The sequence below is a fragment of the Hibiscus syriacus genome, unplaced genomic scaffold (assembly GCF_006381635.1).
Source record: "Hibiscus syriacus cultivar Baekdansim isolate YM2019G1 unplaced genomic scaffold, ASM638163v2 tig00116989_pilon, whole genome shotgun sequence".
Classification (NCBI taxonomy): Eukaryota; Viridiplantae; Streptophyta; class Magnoliopsida; order Malvales; family Malvaceae; genus Hibiscus; species Hibiscus syriacus.
In genome coordinates, this window is record NW_024063508.1 from 1,451,854 (window position 1) to 1,465,805 (window position 13,952).

General features: G+C 34.9%; 1 pseudogene; it reads right to left on the reverse strand.

The window, feature by feature from the left end:
* Positions 1-11,646: 11,646 nt before the first annotated feature.
* Positions 11,647-13,724, reverse strand: LOC120193192 (annotated as a pseudogene).
* Positions 13,725-13,952: the final 228 nt, after the last annotated feature.

A 13,952-nucleotide genomic window follows, 5' to 3' on the forward strand; every position in this document is an offset into this window, starting at 1 on the left:
TTGGATTTCCAAAATCAAGGTAGTGTATTTCTAATCCTTTGGAGTATTAAAGTTTCATAAATTCTTGGTGTTTGATAAGATTTGGATGGTTGAACATTTTAGGATTCCTTTCTTATTTCTCAACCAAATCACGTTTTAGGTGTTAATAACATGTTTTAATGATGCCTAATGACCCTAAATAAATTATTAAAGCTTTTAAATAAGTTTAGAAACCAACCCATATTGTTTGGAGTGATATTTAAGTGAATCTCGAGCTTAAGTAAGTTATTCCCAGAAAAAGGATCAATCCCTCAACCAAAGGGATCGATTCCAACGTTTCTGTTCAGCTAAGGATCGATCCGTTTTCAAAAGGATCGATCCTTTCTCTGTTTTACTCAATGGAAAAGGATGAAACTTCATTCATTAATGGTACTAAGTGTTGTTGAATTTTTCTTGGATTGTTTAAAGTCTATAAGATCTAAGGAAGATTTGTAATAGTAAGACTTAGTCTGTAAGGGATATAAATGACCCAACATACCTAAAAACACTCGTAGGAGTAGGTTACATCGGGTGTAACCATATTATGTTAGAGTATGCCTGAAGACCAATCATATGATGATTGTAAATATACATTTTATTTATCAAATTTATTGAATAAAGGAATTGCCACTATTATTTTCAGTTATATGTATGTGTTTAACATAAATTGAAAGATAATAAAGTGCATATAATAACATTATTATTATTAAAAGATCAATAGTCAAGTATTATTATGGGCATGAACAATAATATTATGCTTAAGACTAACATGTTATTTATTGATGACAACGAGTTGTCATTGACATAGAGATGCCATAATTGATACATTATTATATTGTTAGAGAACAATGTATTGGAATGACCCACCATGAGCATATGTCTTGGATTATTATGTGACAGTAATAACATTGCTCATGGTGATGACTATATGTATGATCCTCAGACTTGAGATCAATGTTATCCCAACATATATTGTTTTATTTTTTGATGCAGTTAAACATGCTCCATAACCGGTTGCTTTATAAAGACTGTTATTGAATATATCTCGATATATGTAGTGGATATGTATGATTAAGATATGATTTGTCCTTCATACATAATAGGAAATATATCACATACCACTTGATTGAGTGAGACTAGAAATGCATGGCCATGCTCGAAAAAGTTGATATGAGATATCACAAATTATTCGTTAATTAAAGTCTACTCTAGATATCAAGAAACAATAGATGGGCTATACAAGTGTGGCTATTCCAAGAGTTGTGCCTATTCTAGATATAAAGGACAAAATGATGTAATACATGAAAGAGTTAATCACGAAGATGATATGTCGAATCATATTTTCTTGTAAATTAGGTGATAATGATATATTGCTAGATGTCACTCATTGTATGTAAAATTAGAATTGTTCTAATAATTACTGGTAACGTTATAAGAACCAACAGTGTCACACCTTAGGACTGAAATGAGCAAAGATGTACAATTTGTTGTACGTTACTAAAATATATCTAGAGTTAATATATGTATATTTGATATACATATGTTTTAATTATCCCAAATATTTATTTTAAATAAAATAAATAAATATTTAATTAATTTGAAATAATAAAATCCCTAATATGTTAGGGTAACTTGAATATAAAAGGAGGTAGAAGGTCTAGCAGCCGTTTTTACACATTAGCTGCAGTCGTTTTTCTCAAAATAGTTTTGGGAAAATCAAATATTGCTCTCAATAGGATGAACTGAGTAGAGGTCGAGACGTGGTTTCGTAGAGGCTTACGATTCAAACCGATCGACACCACCATTAGTCGTTGTTGTCCTTGTAGTTTTTCAAGGAAACCGCTGTAAATATTCACATCCTTTCCTCCCAATTTCGGTTTATCGTACTTGGATTGCTGGTTAGACCGTCAAATTTTGTTTTTTATGCACCATGGGGGAGCCGACGGTCCCAACCGTAGTATCAGAGCCACTTGTATGATCCAAATTCGAGTTATATTCTTGGTTGATATGATATACATGAGATGCATGTTCTAGTTTTATCATTTTCAGTAAATATGCATGATATTATTGTTCGATTCGATAACCGCAACGATTAATATGTTAATTTGTTAATATGTTTTTTATAATCAATGTGTTACTTCAAGGATTTTACGAAATCCATATGTCAATTGTTGACATGATGATCCTTGGGTGTGCGATAGCAGATCGCGTTTAGTAGTGGAACAATGGTTGTTCCGATGCAGAAAACCTTTGAGATTAAAAATCCCAAAAACACGATTTTATTGATAAGTGTTATTAAATTGTGAGGTTTTTCTATAAAAACAGAAGTACCATCTTTTCAAAAACACAAATCCCCCGACCCTTCATCAATAATATAGATTGTAGGCTCATATTAATATTTTTTTAACAAAGGCGTAACAAGGTGTATATATATGATATGTTTGTTTTCCACAGTGTTAGACATGCATGGTTATAGCCCTTGTTCAATTTACAATGGTTGAATTTAAAATACGACATGCGAGTCGTGCCTTTCTATATCTCAGTTGTATTTATCTTCTCATCTTACTCCTCGTATGTAAAACAAGTTTCTTTTAAAATTATAATCCTATGAAGATTCACAAAGAGCAGAATAATGGACTGAACTAAAGGAGAGAAGATATCTAGAGAGAAATCTTAGGTTTTAGGGTTTTTGGTTCTCCCATTGGCTTAGGATGGGCCACCCTAGTTATTATTTTGTGGGCTATAACCATTGCATCTTATTTATGCTATATCTGTTATGTATGAAATGCATCAAATGATAAAAAAAGAATGAATATTGATGAGGTCAATAAGGGCCTAATATTAAAACGAACAATTAAGAGATAATTACGTAAATCCCTCTTTATAATCTAAGTTAACTTAACCGTTCAATATTTACCCTCGTTAAGGCTTCGATCAATATTGTGTGGCCTTTTCCAAAGCATTGGCTCATAAATCTATATTAGTTAAACGCGAAGAATAAGCAAGTGATATTCACCGGTTGAGATACTAGTAATAACTTAGCTAGGTTATTATAATAGGATTAGAAACCTAGAGGTTACGTATTTGGATAAGTCACGAGATGACTTGAACAAGAGTTGTTCACCAAAAGGAGGAGTAACATGAGATGTAACTAGTAAAGTGTTACTTGCCTAAATTAGTACTATCCAAAAAGAAAGGCCAAAGCTGATTTAGGAAATTGATGAATTATGGATCCTCACTGACTAGAAAAATTTTCGTTCAATTCATCCAAAATTAAAACGAGAGGGTTTTTAATTTTGAATAAAATAGTGAGAGTAATTTGTAAATAAAGACTTGTTTATAATTTTTTTGGTAAATTTACTTAATTTAATATTTCTATTGTTGTAGATTTAATGGTAAATAACACTTTATCACTACGATCACTCCTTGTGAAGGAGAAGATTAATGCATAAACTTCCTTGACTGGTTTCGTAATTTGAGAATTGTTCTCAAATAGGAAAAGAAAAAATATGTCATTGAAGAACATGTTCCTGATTAACCAGCAACTAATGCTTCTAGAGATGACAAGACAAATTTAAGAAACATATGGATGATATATTAGAAGTTGGATGTCTAATGCTTGCCACCATGACTCCTGAGCTTCAGAAGCAACATAAGGACATGGTTGCATATGAGATGATTCAAAATCTAAAGGAAATATATGAAGAGCATGCATGTCAAGAGAGTTATGAGACCTCTAAAGCTCTATTTTAAATCAAAATGGAAGAGGGATCTCCAGTAGGAGCTCATGTCATCAAGATGATTGTTACATCCAAACGTTGGAAAAGTTAGGATTTCCTCTCAAAGATAAATTGGCTACCGATGTTATCCTACAATCGTTGCTAGATAGCTTTAGCTAATTTGTCCCTAATTTCAACATGAATAAAATTAACAAGACTTTGCCACAGTTACTTGGCATGTTACGAACTACTGAAAGTAACATGAAAAAGGTTGGACCTAAGCCCATTCTGATGGTCCATAAGGACAAAGAAAATGAAAGAAAAAGGTAGTGACAAATTCTAAGGGAAATGGTAGGGCCAAGCCAAAAGGAAAAGATGCATTGAAACCCAAAGAGGGAGTTAGCAAGGAAGGAAAATGTTTCCATTGCGATAAGACCAAACACTGGAAGAGAAACTGCCATGTTTACCTTAAAGAGGTCAAGAACGGAAAAGAAAATGGAACATTTGTTTTAGGTATTTATGTTATTGATGTTAATTTGTCAACATCTACTTCATGGGTATTAGATATCGGGTGTGGTTATCATATTTGTACTTCTATACAGGGACCGCAAAAGAGAAGGAATATGCTAAAGGAGACGTAGACCTACTAGTGGGAAATGGAGCAAGAGTTGTTGCATTAGCTATAGGGATATGTTTTATTGTTGCCTAGTGGACTTGATTTAAATTTATAGGATTGTTATTTTGTCCCTAGTTTGACTAAGAACATTATTTTTGTCTCTTGTTTGGACAAGATTGGTTTTGAGATTATTATTAAGAATAATTGTTGTTTTTTCATCTCGGTAATGTTTTTTATGGTTCCGCACAATTGGTTAATGGTCAGAAAACACCATTTATAACATAAATACTAAAAGATCAAAAACAAATGACTCGAATAAAATTTATCTTTGGCATTGTCGTTTAGGCCATATAAGTGAGAAAAACATATCAAAACTACATAAATATGGATTATTAGATTCATTTGATTTCGAACAATATGATGTATGTGAATCTTGATTGTTGGAAAAAATGACTAAAACTCCTTTTAATAGTAAAGGTGAGCGAGCAAGTTATTTATTGGGTTTAATAAATAGTGATGTATGTGGACCGATGATACGCAAGCCAGAGGTGGATTCTATTACTTTATTACTTTCACCGATGACGTTAGTCGGTATGGGTATATTTATATTATGCGCTATAAATCTAAAGCCCTTGAAAATTGTAAGGAATTTAAAAATGAAGTGCATAATCAACTAGGCAAGAGTATTAAGGCACTTCAATCAGATCGAGGTGGAGAATACTTAAGCATAAAGTTTGATGAACTCCTGAAAGAATGTGGGATTGTCTCACAGCTTACACCACTTGGTACACCACAGTGGAATGGAGTTTCTGAAAGAAGGAATCGAACACTGTTAGACATGGTTTGATCGATGATGACTCATAGTGATCTTCAGACTTCTTTTTGGGGACATATACTTGAAACAACCTCTTTCACACTAAATCATGTTCCATCTAAATCGGTTCAAAAGACACCATATGATATATGGACTGCGAAGCGTCCTAGTATGTCTTTTATGAAGATTTAAATAAAGCTTATATAAAACATCATATGTCTACAAAGCTCGAACCTAAATCTCATAAGTGTATGTTTTTTGGATATCCTAAAGAAACTAAGGGATACTATTTCTTCAACCCTAATGAGAACAAAGTGTTGTTGCTCAAACGAGAGTTTTTCTCAAAAGAGAATTTCTCTCAAAAAAAGGGAAGGGTAGAAATATTGAACTTGGAGAAGTTCAAGAACAACAGATCAATGAACCTGAAGTTGAGCATGTTTCACAAGTTGTTGAGGACCAATCAACAGACTTAGAAACACAACCACTACACATATCCACAAGAGAACGCCATGTACCTGAGAGATTTGGATTTCTCGTTACACCACATGGAGATATTATTCTTATGGATCAAGATGAGCCTAGGACTTATCAAGAGGCAGTGTCTAGCCCAGACTCTGAGAAATGGCTTGAAGCCATGAGATCTCTGAGATGAATTTCATTTCAATAAATCAAGTGTGGACTTTGGTTGAACCACTTGAAGGGTTCAAACCTATAGGGTTTAAATGGGTTTTCAAGAAGAAAATCGACATGGATGGTAATGTACAAACATACAAGGGGCGATTAGTCGCTAAAGGTTTTTGACAAGTTCATGGTGTAGACTATCACGAAACATTCTCCCATGTAGCTATGATAAAGTCCATCTGGATCTTACTCGCAATAGCTGCTTTCCATGATTATGAAATCTGGAAAATGGATGTAAAAATCGCTTTCCTTAATGAAAAACTCGAAGATATGTAACCAGAAGGTTTTGTCACTCTAGAAATGGGAAAGGTTTGTAAGCTACATAGGTCTATTTATAGACTAAAACAAGATTCTCGAAGTTGGAATCTTCGTTTCAATGATGCAATCAAAGAATTTGGTTTTATCAGAAATGAAGATGAGGTTTGTGTTTACAAGAAGGCTAGTGGGAGCATTGTTTCTTTTCTAATCTTGTATGTAGACGACATACTCATCATAGGAAATGATATACCTACTTTACATTCTGTTAAGACTTGGTTAGTTAATTTTTTTTCTATGAAAGATTTAGGTGAGGCAGCGTATATCTTAGGAGTGAAGATCTATAGAGATAGATCAAGACGACTTCTAGGTTTGAGTCAAAGCACATATATAGACAAAGTGTTGAAAAGGTTCAGTATGGAAGAATCCAATGAAGGATTTTTGCCTATGAAACACGACATTTCTTTTTCGAAGGAAATGTGTCCTTTAACTCCAAAAGAAATAGAACGGATGAATAATATTCCATCATATATACCATGATATGTACTCGACCAGATGTATCGTATGCTTTAAGCATGATAAGTCGGTATCAGGTTAACCCTGGTGAAAATCACTGGGTTGAGGTTAAAAATATCCTTAAATACATAAGAAGAACTAAGGATACATTTATTGTTTATGGAGGTGAGGAATAGCTTAGTGTAAAAGGTTATACTGATTCCAGCTTCCAAACTAACAAAGATGACTAACGATTGCAATCGGGTTTTGTGTTTTGTCTTAATGAAGGTGTTGTGAGCTGGAAAAGTTCAAAGCAAGACACAATAGCTGATTCTACAATAGAGGTTGAATACATTGTAGCCATTGAAGCAACAAAAGAGGTAGTTTGGATCAAGAAGTTCATATCTGAACTAGGGGTTGTTCCTAGCATAGCAGATGCTATATAACTCCGTTGTGACAATAATGGAGCCACTGCACAAGCAAAGGAACCCATATCTCATCAACGGTCCAAACATATTCTTAGGTGCTTTCATCTCATTCGATAGATTATAGATTGAGGAGATGTGGAAATATGTAGAGAGTACACGGATGACAACATTGTTGATCCCTTGACGAAGCCTCTTATATAGCAGAGGCATGATCGTCACACTGAGTCACTCGGTATTAGATATGAGTGATTGGTCTTAGTGCTAGTGGGAGATTGTTAGAGTATGCCCAAAGACCAATCATATGAAGATTGTAAAGATACATTTTATTTACCGATTTTATTGAATAAAGGCACCGCTATTATTTTCAGTTATATATATATATGTTTAATATAAATTGGAAGATAATAAAGTTCATATAATAACATAATTGTTATTATTAAAAGATCCCTAGTCAAGTATTATTATGGGCATGAACAATAATAATACGCTTAAGACTAACATGTTATTTATTGATAATAACGAGTTGTCATTGACAAGAGATGTCAGAATTGATATATGATTATATTATTAGAGAACAATGTATTGGATTGACCCACCATGAGCATATGTCTTGGATTATTATGTGATAGTTTAACATTGCTCATGGTGATGACTATATGTATGATCCTCAGACTTGAGATCAATGCTATCACAACATATATTGTTATATGTTTTGATGCAGTTAAACATGCTCCGTAACTGGTTGCTCTATAAAGACTGTCATTGAATATCTCGATATATGTAATGGGTGTGTATGATTAAGATAGGATTTGTCCTTTCTACATAATAGGAAATACACCACATGCCACTTGATTGAGTGAGACTAAAAAGGCATGGTCAAGCTCGAATAAGTTGATATGAGATATCACAAATTATTCGTTAATTAAAGTCTACTCTAGATATCAAGAAACAATAGATGGGCTATACAAGTGTGACTATTCCAAGACTTGTGTGCCTATTCTAGATATAAAAGACAAATGGATGTAATACATAAAAGAGTTAATCACGAAGTGATATGTCAAATCATTTTCTTGTAACTTAAGTGAAATGATATATTGCTAAATGTCATTCATTCTACGTATATTAGAATTGTTCTGATAATTACTGCTAATGTTATAAGAACCTACAGGGTCACACCCTAGGAATGAAATGAGCAAAGATGTACAATTTGTTGTACGTTACTAAAATATATCTAGAGTTAATATATGTATATTTGATATACATATGTTTTAATTATCTGAAATTTTTATTTTAAATAAATTAAATAAAGATGTATTAATTTAAAATAATAAAATCCCTAATATGTTAGGGTAACTTGGATATAAAATGAGGTGTAAGGTCTAGCAGTCATTTTTACACATTATCTTCAGTCGTTTTTTCAAAACAGTTTTGGGAAAATCAAATATTGCTCTCAATTGGGTGTACTGAGTAGAGGCCGAGATGTGGTTCATGGAGGCTTACGATTCGAATCGATCGACACCATCATTAGTTGATGTTGTCCATGTTGTTTTTTAAGGAATCCACTGTAATTATTCGCATTATTTCCTCCTGATTTTGATTTATCATTCTTGGATCGCTAGTAATACCGTCAAATTTTGTTTCCGTTGCGCCATGAGAGAGCCGACGGTCCTAACATATTAAGTGTAATACATCAAAATATCTTCAATCAAGGATGTAAACGGATAGTTAAGATCGAATATCGTTACAAGAGATATCCGATAAGTGGTACGATGCATATGGCAGATTCAGTACTAACAATAAGTATGGAGCTTCGAGAATGTCAATGGACTGGGAATGGATAAGTTGTTCCACTAATTCAAGGGTTTTGGGAGAAGTACGATAAGAGTGTTAGGAGTGTTGTTACCCAAATTGAACCCGAGCAGGTATCGGGCTAACTAGTGATTCAGTAAGTGAACAACAATCTTATCGACATAAGATCGTGAAACACTTAGAGATCTCTCTAAAGTCAGAGATGACTAAAATACCTTTTAATTTAATTAACCTTTCCTTAACGTCCTAGGTGAGAGGACAAGCGATATAGTTCTGGTGAGAGGAAATGGCCTCACCTTACTTCAACAAGATAAGTAACGAGTAACTAAGCTACTTTGATTGCCTTAAAAGAGCATCGACTAATGTGTGTTAAGACGTTAGCTTTAGAGAAAGACTTATAATAGTAACGAGATAATAAAAGTGAAATAACCATAAGAGCCTTATGAGGTAAGATTCCATAAGACTTATTCCCTTGTATGCAGCTCGGGAAACGGTGAGGACACCCGAGAGGATGATCGTCTTGTGTGCGTAGAATATCCAGATATATAAGTCAGTGCAAGATGCACTTTAGTTACTAGTGAATGTGGTACTGTTGCTATATGACCTAGACACGTTTCGAGTACTCAAGAGGAGTAGACTAGCCAGGCAAGGTGCCAATGTGTGACCCGAACCTAGCCTAAGGTTTTGGAGGTGCGATGCTATGTGACCATACCTCGCCTGAGATACTTAGGAGATGGTGATGCTGTGACCTAGGTCTGCCAAAGGTACCTCTATTTAGCTAACAAAGGCTTGAATTCCATGATGCTATGTGACCCTTAACTACACCTCGAGCTTACTTATTGTTGAGTGATAGTACCAACATCTCTGTGATATCGGATATGTCATTGTGTTTTGGGATGGTGATGCATTATAGGATGATAATGAGGTTAGAGACCTAATACTTGTATACTCATGGCGGGGCCCTTAGCGAAGACTAAGGGAAGCATGAGACGTAGAATCGAGGGATAGAACTAGAGGACTTTATGTGTGTAGCACTGATGGAATCATGCTTGTACCTACTACTTAGTACTATGTCTCCAACATGCTTTAGTTTATAAATTCTTATGTTGCTCTATATTAATGATTATACTGCTGAGCTTTGTAAGCTCAGCATTCAGATGTTTTCTGTGGAAGGTCCTTACTTGAGCAGTTCATGGAGCACCGTCACCGCAGGACTTCCAGCATATGCGATAGAGTATTGTACTGTAGCGTTAATAGCATGTATTCATGATCCTTACTTATGTATTTGAGTATGAACTCAAGATGTATTATTTTATGTTTTGTAAATGTTTTTTTATAACAGTTTTATGTTTTATTATGATACCATTCAATATATTTGAAAACAAAATTAATAATTTTTAAGGATCAGGGTTTGCCTTAGTAGCCCATGTGGCACTTTAGGACAAAAGGGAATGAGATCTAAATCAATTAGATTATTTCTAAAAAAATTGACTTTTCCACCGTTAACAAAATAAGAGGACTCATTTCTTTGGCTAGAACTTAGAACAAGTCAATATAGTGTTTTATAGAAGGATTAGAAGGTTTATCACATTAAAGCATAAATAGTAAAGAAATTACGACCACTAAGCATGACCAATAGGGACAGGAAAATCTTGCCTAGTAAGACTGAGACACGTTCACCGTAGATGAAATCCCATCATTGAGGATTGAGTTGTACAAAGCTACATTTGACATACATACGCATCATATCAAAATTGCATAAGATCATCCTTATGATATATTGCATATGACACATTTGAAATCATAACGTGCTATCTTTTTAAACAATATTTTAAAGATTCATCTTATTACTAAAGTTTATGGATCAATTATTCAACCTTGACTAGATCTTCTCAACATAAAAGAACAATGTCATCATCTAATTTGACATCAAGCAATCACCCAAGACGACTAGATCTCCTTAACATGGAGCAATGTTATCTTCAGAAGCAAATCATTCGAAGGTAATTAGACTTCATCAACGAGAAGGAGCACTGTTGTTCCATATACAAAATCGTTCAAACATTACTAGACATCCTCAATACAAAGGACAATGTTTGTATTCAGATACAAAATCTTTCAAACATGACTAGAACGGTCCTCACGTAAAGGAACAATGTCGTAATAGACTTGTGGTCCTCAACAAAGGATCAAATCATTGAAATATGATTATACATCCTCAACACAAATGAGAAACATTGTTTTCAGATTTCAATATTCCTATAAAGGACTCAATTCCTACTTTTCAAACTAAACGCTAAAATTGAACAAAATTCATGTCTTTTTTACAAGCAACTACTCGAATTTGAACCTCTAAAGAGAATAAAATTCTTTTTACCATGATGATATCTAATGAGTTTAAAAAAAACTTTTTATTTAAATAATGATTTTTTTATAAATATTTCTTTCTGTTGGTTCTTTATTTCAAACAAATCATCACATGTCAACTTTATTTTAGAGAGAGTGAAGGACTAACAAACCTTACAAAAATAAGCATTTGGATCACTTGCAGTCAAATTTTAATTATGGTAACGTTTCTAGTTTCGACATTTATGAAAATTCTACTTTCGATGGGGTTGTGTCATAACTCGCATCTTAAATATTTTAAAAAAAATCTCCGGTTGTAATTATAATATCCACTTGGAAATCCATGGTAGATGTGAGATGAACAGAAAGGCTACCAGAGTTTGAGGATCGAGAAAAGGACCCTTGGCATTGAAATTCAAACTCAAGACCTGTTAATCACGTCTTAATAGTGGTTATATGAACTAATTGATCATTCAAAATCTCTTATAAAATGTTACACTCAGCAGAAAAAATGTAAGGATTGGGCTGTACCCTTACACCAAAGTTCTGCGATTATAAACCACCACTTGCCACTTCTTCAATAGCAGGTAACATCCAACATGATAGAACTTTATATAAATGTCACCTTTTAGTTGAATTCTAAAAGGATAGCATCTTTTCTTCCTGCAATCCGATTATCAAACAGGTAAAAACCGAGTGTCGCAAAGAAGCAGATACTAGCACAATACACGTGTAATCTGAGCTTTAAATTGCAGTATGTCATCCTGATTTATACCTGGAAATTCAAATGTACAAACATCAATCATGTAAAAATTTCAATCCTACAGAGTACCTGAATGCTCATCAGTTTCCCCCGTTTCGGTGGGATGTAAATTTCCTTCCTTTCAAATGGTTTACTTCGTCGAGGGACATTGGCTATGTTACAGAATTCAGTGACAGTTTTCCTAATCTGAACTTTCTTTTTATCCGGTGGCCTCGGTCCCAAAATACTTAGGTCCGTAGTTGCACCATAAACTTGAGATGACGAAATAACAGCATCATAAGCCTTTGAGGAGAGGTTAAGGCCTTCATTATGAGCTCTCAAGTACAAGTCATATGCAAGCCTTGGTTTACCGTCATTTGCGAGAGCCTCAATCAGCATCTCGTATGTGATCTCATTTGGAGAGATGTTGTCGACTTTCATGCGGGTGAAACCATTCATATGCTGCACTACTCATGCCATTGCGAGCGCAGCCACTAATATTGCATTGTATGTGACAACCGTTGGCTCGATACCAGATAATGCCATCTCTTGAAAGACTGCATTACCATTTTAAAATTTCCTTTTGCAGTGAAAATGGAAGCCATGATTGTGTATGCGTACAGTTGGGTAGAGTTTACCCTTCGAGGGCACTGAGCACGCTCCGTACGAGATGATGGTCGGCTTTTCCCCTTGCTCCACATTCTCCTAAATATGCACGGCAGCAGTAGTTTCTGAAGCCTTCGAACATGCCACGAGGACCGCATTCCACTCTGCTGCTAGGTTTAAGGCCTTTATCTTCCATTTATTAAGCAACCTACACCCCATCGCCAAATACCTCTTTTGCTGGCTGCTGTAAGTAATATATTAAAGTGAGACACAACCAATCAGAGGACATGTATTAGACTTGGTCCCTTCTCTAATATCCTCATAAATCTCCAAAGCAGCCCACCACTTCTTAGCCTTCCCCATTACCCAAATCAAATGGTTACACACAGATATGCTTATTTCGGAATGCCTCTCTCTAATCCTGCTATAAAGTTCTTTTGCAAGATAATGTTCTTCACGGGCAAGCCCATATAAGGCGCTCATTCCCTACTAAGTCTAAGCCCGCATCATCCATATCTCTCAGGAGTTTGAGAACACTGGTGCTCAAATTTTCATCCTTAACAAGCCACCTCCGCTTGACTTGTTGGCAAATTCGAACGGTGAATTTCTCAAGCTTAACGAACTCGTATTCCCAATTTCATAAGCATTTCCTCCAATCTCCCTTCGCATACTTTTCTCTTAACTCAACAAAGAACTTCAAGGCTCCAGTTCCATTTTCCATTCTTCGATAAGCATACAAGGCAGTAGAATAGGTCACCGGTGAGGGACTGAAGCCCTTCTCTCGAATTTCATCAATAACATTAAGAGCATTTGTAGCACTCCCTTGTTCCAAATAAATTGCCATCAAAACATTATAAGTAACAACATTTGGAATAATCCCCTCCTCAGCCATATCATCCAGATTTTCTCCATTTGATCAAATTGTTTAGAGTGTTTCACAGCACCTAATAAGCTGTTGTATATGTAAAGGTTGGGGCCTATACCTCCATCACTTTCTTTCTTCTTCCTCTTGAGCACTCAACAAGGGCCATTGCAGCATCCATGTATTTGTCCCTTCCAAACCCACTAATCATGCTTGAATGTACTTGAAGGGGAAGTTCATCCACATCTTAAGAACCTTTTCTACGTGGTCTGCCGTTTTCGCAAACTGTAAACTACTTGCCAATGCCCGAACATCGAATGTGATTCTTCTCCCTCAACTCCATTCCCAATTTCCTGTCCCCCTAATACCCAAGCTGAGGCAACCACCCTCTTGAAGGACCTCTCTTGGCTCACAAAAGAGAACAACTTTCAGTCTAGAACAACAATTCTCACTCCTAAATCTTGAATAGCTTGAAAGCAACAAGAAACTATGACCTCCATTAATACACTCAATTTTTTCTGCTTCTAGGTATAATAGATGCAAAACAAGAAGAACCAAGCT